Source organism: Xenopus laevis, chromosome 2L (genome assembly GCF_017654675.1).
Source record: "Xenopus laevis strain J_2021 chromosome 2L, Xenopus_laevis_v10.1, whole genome shotgun sequence".
NCBI classification, from domain to species: Eukaryota; Metazoa; Chordata; class Amphibia; order Anura; family Pipidae; genus Xenopus; species Xenopus laevis.
Genome location: NC_054373.1, coordinates 156,809,046 through 156,817,334, shown reverse-complemented (window position 1 = coordinate 156,817,334; position 8,289 = coordinate 156,809,046).

The window sequence follows — 8,289 nt, the reverse complement described above, 5'->3', positions numbered from 1 at the left end:
GAGCTCTGTGTGAGCAAGTGTGCCTGTATATACTGCCAATGCCTCTATAACAGGGGTGCCCAAACTTTTGGCTCACCGGGCCACTTTGGAAAAAGAACAATTGTCTGGGGCCACACATGAAATACACAAACACGTTTGATTTGTAAAATTAAAGGAAATACACAGAAAAGAACTACAATGCCAGTTGGATAACCAGATGGAGCTCTACACTGGAATATGGGACACCTGGATATTAAATAGACGTATTATTATTACTAACTGAGCAATGGGCAGAGTCCCCCCTCCTATTTCCTTGGGAACCAAGCGTTTCAAGCTGGGCCGCATTCATATGCATCCTGGGCCGCATGTGGCCCTCGGGCCGCAGTTTGGACACCCCTGCTCTATAATGATGTAAGTGAACATGAACATGTGGATCGTTTGTTTGTTTGGACAAATAAAAGTTATTCTGTTATACTGCAGGAAACTCCTGGCACACATTATTCTTATTGTTGTTGCACCACACCATTCCTGAAATCTTCCATTCAGCAAAGGTCCTAGCCTGGGGTGTATGAGTCACATGTAACCCATGCTCTAAGCACTAGCTGGACATTAAAGGAAAACTATACCCCCCAAATGAACACTTAAGCAACAGATAGTTCATATCATATTAAGTGGCATATTAAAGAATCTTACCAAACTGGTATATATATTTAAGTAAATATTGCCCTTTTACATCTCTTGCCTTGAACCACCATTTCGTGATGGTCTGTGTGCTGCCTCAGAGATCACCTGACCAGAAATACTACAACTCTAACTGTAACAGGAAGAAGTGAGGAAGCAAAAGACACAACTCTGTCTGTTGATTGGCTCATGTGACCTAACATGTATGGTTTGTTGGTATGTTTGTGAGTACAGTGAATCCTACGATCCCAGGGGGCGACCCTTATTTTTTAAAATGGCAATTTTCTATTTATGATTACCCAATGGCACATACTACTAGAAAAGTGTATTATTATGAAAATTGTTTATTTACATGAAGCAGGGTTTTACATTTGAGTTGTTTTATGCAATATCTTTTTATAGAGACCTACATTGTTTGGGGGAGTATAGTTTTCCTTTAACCCCTTTTTGGTCTGCTTAGCCAAGTTACCGTTACATTATTTTGTCTTAACGTTATTAACAGACAGAACAAAGCTATAGTAACCAATCTTTTTCATGTTGTATTGCTACTTGAATTGTATTGTATTTTATAACACTGGTGGTGTTCTAAAATAAAAAAAGGGGCACTCCCCCCCCCCTGCAGAAAAGTGTGTGTGTGCGGATCCGAAAACAAAAGTTGCTGTTGCTATAGGATCTTGCCGGGTCAACGGAGGGCCAGCACTACTACTGCAGTGTATCTATTACATCACCTTGAAGTTTTGGCATAATGGGCCATGGCTATGTCACATGTGGGGAGTAACTATGCATGCATGCGACAATATTTGTAATTATTGGCAGTTCACATGATCTAGGGGCCCCAGATGACCAGTGGGCTAATAATTATGGCCCCCCCCGGGGCGAGGGTCCTCCTCAGGACTCCTCCTAATTTAGTAGTATAGTGCCCCATGATCACTGATGTTCTTCACCTGTGAGTGCATCAGTGTACAGAATTGAATTGGTTGGAAGGGCTCAACATAATTGGGGGGTGGACCATAATGGTCTCCTCTTAGCCTGAGGAATGTATTCAGATAGTGTTTATGCACCTATTTGCTGTTAATGTTTTCACAGTTAGGATAACCCAGTTAAATTGAAATAAATCCCATCTAAAACAATAGGCTATTAAAAGACATTTTCTTAACTTCAGAAATACCCGCACAATGTCATTCTTTATACAACATGGCCATAGAGTATGTAAGCTTATCATTCCCACCAAGGCAAATCTGTGACACTTCAGAAGTTGTAGAGCACATAGCAATTTCACTTCCATGGTGTGCCAGTGCTTGACCCCTACTATAGACACCCAAAAAGACCCTTTAAAATCCTTCACCGTCAACAGACATCTCCCCATTGTGCTTTAATAAGATGTTTGAATCCAGAAAAATGTAAACATTTAAATAGGCAAAATAACATGGACTAATTAGGTGGAATTTTATGTTAATGGGCTGTAAAGAGAAGCATTGGCTGCTCTATATGTGTTTAATATTACTAAACTAAGTTTATTTAGTAAAATCCTAGAAACTAACTGGACGGCAGATTTTCAAGTACAAGAAAATCCCAGAAACGGCATATTGTTAATGCCTACCAATTTTAATCCCAGTTAGTAGCTTTGAAGCTTTCAAAGACATCTGAAACATCAGCGACTACAAATCAATTCTGCAGTAAACTTTAATAGATAGATCAACCTAAGATTGAATGAAATATTAATAAACTACTGGGTACTGCAAATTAGGCTTCAGAGCTGAAGGGCTGAGTCTAGACAGATCCCAGAGCCACGATTGAGTAAAAATCCACATTCATCTCACTAAGATGATGTTAATGCATGTGTCCTGCCTGCAATAAAATGTGCAATATTGAATCATTATTTCTAGCAGAGTAACTCAAGGCACATTACCATCTTAACTGGCAATATTAGAAGCAATCCCAGCTAGTTATATCAACTGTTTTTCTCCTCACAGGTAATCATAGGTGAAAGAAACAATGTTATAACTAGCACCAAAGTAGCAGGCTTCTCACATTTCGCCGTTTTCTGTAGTTTCAAATTGTTCTGTAAAAATAAAAGAAAAGTTTGGGTATGCTGTAGTAATATCATAGATAAATTCACTGATTTAACTCAGCTTTACTACCTCTTTTAGTTGGAAACTACACAAGCAGTACAACTCAGAATGTAAGATGCTGCTATATAAATTTGTTGTTTGTGGTTGTTGGAGAATTACAGCCATGAGCTGCCCCACCAGGGTTCTACAGTTGGTGGAGAACTACAGTCATTATTTCTTCATTTGTTGATGAAATTAGCTCTTCAGGGGTTGAAAAATTAGAGCCGTAAGATCTTCAGTTGTTATGAAATCCATCAGCTATTCAGGGGCTGGAGATTTACAGCCACCAGCTCTTCAATTTGGCGATTTACAGCCATCAGCTCTTCAGTTGTTATAAAATACAAACATCACCTCTTCAGGGGCCGGAGATTTACAGTCGTCAGCTCTTCAGGAGTTGGAGATTTACAGCCGTCAGCTCTTCAGTTGTTATAAAATACAATCATCAGCTCTTCAGGTGCCAGAGATTTACAGCCGTCAGCTCTTCAGTTGTTATAAAATACAAACATCAGCTCTTCAGGGGCCGGAGATTTACAACCATCAGCTCGACAGTTTTTATAAAATACAAACATCAGCTCTTCAGGGGCCAGAGATTTACAGCCATCAGCTCTTCAGGGGTTGGAGATTTACAGCCAACAGCTCTTCAGTTTTTTTAAAATACAAACATCAGCTCTAAAGGGGCCGGAGATTTACTGCCATCAGCTCTTCAGGGGTTGGAGATTTACAGCCATCAGCTCTTCAGTTGCTATAGAATAAAAACATCAGCTCTTCAGGGGTTGGAGAATTACAGGCATTAGCTCTTCAGCTCTTTGTGAATTACAATTTTCAGTTGTGGGTCAAGTACAGCCATTAGCCAGCTCTTAATTTGTTGGTTAAATACAACTATCGGCTGTACAAGAGTTGGAGAATTACAGGAATCACCTCTGAAATTGTTGGTGAATTACAACAATCTGCTCTGCAGGGGTTAGAAAATTACAACCTTCAGTTATTCAGTTTGTGGTGAATTACAACGAACTGCTCTTCATTTCTTGGAGAATAGCTGCCACCAACTTTCAGTTGATAGTGAATTACAATCATTAGCTTTGGAGTTATTGCAGAATGACAATCATTAGCCATCCACTGTGTTAGCCTGTATGCAGACACAGCAAGCAGATATTGGCGCTAAACGATCCATTTTCACAGATATCCGCTCATAGGGTCTATGCACAAGCCAATGCCGTGGCTGTGCAGAGATGGAGCAGAGGGGAGCACACTGGCTTCTCTCCACCTGCTGTGCCTTGTCTTACTTCAACCAGTTGCATTAAAAACAACAACTTTGAAGAATATATACATAAATACTGATTCAGATGAATAAAAGTCTCTGAACAATAGCACAAACCTGTAGGTTTTACCAAGCATATTTCTAACATAAACCATGTTTGTTCCCGTTTGCCTTATCTGAGTTACACAGATGCATTTTCCGCTGCTATAGACGGTTTTATATGTGACAAACACATCATGTGCCCATCCCCCTCCCCATTTCCATTTGATAGTGCATAAATGAGATCATTTTATCATGCCTAATTTAATTAATTCCTAATTTAATTACTGGCGCTTTATAATACTGTTGTGGTGTTTTATGCAGGGGCATGATGTTTGTTTTAATTTGAAGGATGCTCAGGGATACAATATAGGCTGTTTTATGGCATAGCACGTTGTGTACTTTAGCTGTTTACTTTGCAGGGTATCCTTTATGGATATTCAGCAGCTAATGTCAGGAAAGCAAGACTTGGCATATTGGTCTCTAGTTACTTGTTTAATTGCTTTCTGGCTCTTCCCATATATCAGACTTGATCATGTCATCAGCCTAATAAGTAAAACAATTGACTTAACTTTCTCCAACATTTATTCAACCCCCATGCTGATTATGCCACTGTGTAACATAAAATCAAGGAAAATGCCTTGGAAACGTGTAATTTATATCTGCCTGCTACATGGGTAATGCAGGGCTTCATTAAGTTTATAAACCAACAGTCAAAACTTTTCCAGCATTCATCTATGGGGGACTGTGTACATATAGTGGTGACAGGACAACCTCCTAATTATTTAAAAACTATAAGAAATAAATAATGAAAACCAATTGTAAATATGATAGGAATGTGGCATTCTATAACATACTTAAACTTAAGTTAAAGGTGAACCACCCCTTTAAAAATACTTGCCTAAAGGGGATATATCGCTAAAATGAGAATTTAATATAAGCTTCCTCATACTGAGACAAGAAACTTTCTAAATACAATCAATCAGCTCTAATTCATCTGCTAGGAAGGAAGCCCCCCTATAACATATATTGGACCTAACTGTCAATGAATATCTGACACTCAACTGCTGCATGAAGAGAGAATGAAGAGAAACAGATGAGAGGAATAGTGAATATAATCTTGATTATTTCAGAAATGGTACAGAATATTGATTGTATTTTCATGTTTTAGTATGATGAAGCTAATATTAATTTTCCATTTTAGCGATAGCTCCCCTTTAAGCAAGTATTTTTAATTTATTTTAATAATGCCTCCATTAAAAGAAAAAGTGAAAGTGTTTCCCTATCCCCTCACAAATAATAATGGAATTAGCCAGTGAAGAGGGGTGTATTCCACAGAATAAAATAATCTTTGCTGAATGCAACTGAATATTTTCTATTTTTAATATTTTTCTGCAGTGTTCTGGCAACTGCAGAAAATAAATTGTGAATAATTGATCTGGTAATAAAAAACATGTTGTATATGTATTTATGTCAACAGAGAAGTGCAAAATACAGCTACATGGACAGTCACCAATATGCTTGTACAAAAAACCTAGAAATGTTAATTTTAAATAATGTAATACAACCCAATTATTTGTAAAATGAACAGAAACACAGGAATAAAAGAGTAGAAGGAGAGCAGGTAAGGGGCAAAAAATAGGACAACAGCAAAAGGGTCCACTGAGTTTCCCATACCATCAAGAGGCTCATCTCATTCTAAAATGACTCCATCATTTAATTGTATGGGAATGGCACCTGTTATCTGGAATGCCCCAGATCTGCATAAGGAATCTTTCAATAATTTAGATCTACATACCTTAAACCTTACCATAAATCATTTAAACATTAAATAAACCCAATAAGATTGTTTTGCCTCCAATAAGGATTAATCACATCTTAGTTGAGAAGTTACTGTTTTGAATTATTTCAGATATGGAAGACGGCCTTCCTGTAATTCAGAGCATTCTCAATAATGGGTTTTGGGATAATGTATCCTGTACCTGTATAACACAGGAGAAAGGAGGATCTGTAGACATTTGTTTCATAGTCAACTGTCCATAGTGAATAATTGGAGGGATTCAGGTGATTCCATAGTCACAATAGACACAATTGCTTGGTCTGCAATGTTAGAGATGTTCTGCACTAGTAACAATTACATATTACATAAACAATTTAATATTACAATATATATATACAATTATATGGGTTTTACCAATAGGGCACAAATGTATTCTGCCACCTCTCACCAGAATGAAACAATGTGGAATACATGAGCAATGAAGGCACCACATCTCGGGCAGGTATCAAGTGTTATCGGATTTATCTTATAAAACCAATGAAAGATACACTCTATGGCGTGTCTGGGTGGATCAAAAAGCCTCATGCTAGGAATAAATTGATATCCTCAGTCATGTATTTTAATACATGGAATTACTTTGTGCCCTGTTGTTGGGCTTTAGGCTCCATCTATGTAGCCCATAGCAACCAATCAGCAGGTTTTCTAATTTTTTACCAATTGTTCATGAACCTGTGCATTAATTTCATCACACTGTTTTACTTAAAAAAAAAAAGCACGTCACTATTATCCGCCCTTTGCCTTCCACATCAACCAGTGGGATGGGATCCAAGGAGCTGTCAGTGTGCCACGTTTAAAAGAAATTGACAACACGAGAGTAAATGTCACTATTACCTGCGATTTTGTATTTAAATTTGTGATGTGCAGGTTGACCTGAAACCTGTGGTTGACAAACGGTTGGGCAGATTAGGGATGAAATTTGGCCAACCATTGTGGGTTAGGGTTGAGTGTGGGTCAGATTGAGAACCAGAAGTGCACACAGAAGTAGAGTACAGAGTGAGAAGATGTGGGTACGGCTTTGGGTGCGGGTCCTACAATGGAAACTTTTGCAGGTTACATGGGGTGCAGGTTAAGGTTTTGCAGATTAGGGTCGGGTGCTGGTTGAGTTTTTCCTGATACACAAATTGCTAATTTAAACATATGCAATAAGGAGTAAAAGGGTGGATTACACAAAATATATTTCAGCTAAAGATGAAATATGTCTAATTGTAACTATTCTCAAAAGTATTGGAAATACACCATGCACCAAGACTGGGCACCATGCAGCCAAGGTTTAGTCTAAAATAATAATGATTTTAAATGCACAACAGAGGTACAGTAAGTCTATAGGTAGAAAGGCAAAAAAGGACCGCACATGCTCAACGCTCTCCCCTCAGGTCAGGTGCTCCGTCAGACAGTGTCCCCACTGTAAACACGACAAAGACTCGAAAGGCAGACGGCACTTCTGAAACGCGTTTCGGGAGTTATCCCTTAGTCATAGGCTAACCTATGACTAAGGGATAACTCCCGAAACGCGTTAGGTTTTTCCAGCAGGAATTCCAATAAACCCTATTTTCAGAAGTGCCGTCAGCCTTTCGAGTCTTTTTAGAGGTACAGTAAGTGCTCATTTACATCTACAAGTTCAATAAGCAAAGTGCAACGTTCAAGGGCATTTGCAATATTTTTTTACCATAAGGCAACATTTTCCCCCAGGAATCCAGAATTGTTGTTGTCACAAGGTGGAATTGCTCCTGATGTAATTGCGGCTAAAAAATACAATTGCGCTTGCACTCGGCTGAAAATTGGATTCAATTGCCAAAGTTTTCCAAATCTGGTTGGGTCATTTACAGTGTTCACCATGAAAGTTACAGGTGCATCTGATTCTAGGGCAATTTGGACCACAGCAACCAGATTGCAGGAATAGTAACCCAGAAAGCTGCTGAATAAAAAGTTAAATAACTCAAGAACCACAAATAATAAAAAAAAAAAAATGAAAAATAAATGCAATTTTTTTCAGAATATCACTTTCTACGTCATACAACCCCTTTAACTACTTGCTACCTAGGGTTGTGAGTTAACACGCCCACTCCTGTGATAGTCGTTACATGAAAATGTGATGTTAAACATTTGTCACAAATTAGTGTTTACACATGAATAGTTCAGCAACAGCCAAAATACAATGGAGACAAATACAGTAACAACACAATGCCATTGCTTGCTTAATGCAGTAACCTTTTTATGACCACAGTGCACTTCTGTTTCATTGATCCCATTCACATGACCGTCTCAATAAGCCTTAATCAAGTACATAGAAATTAAGAGTGGAAATAAAATATTACACTTTGCCCAAGAGAATAGAGTTAATTATAAAATGTACTTGCTTGGTATTGGTACAAACTCACACT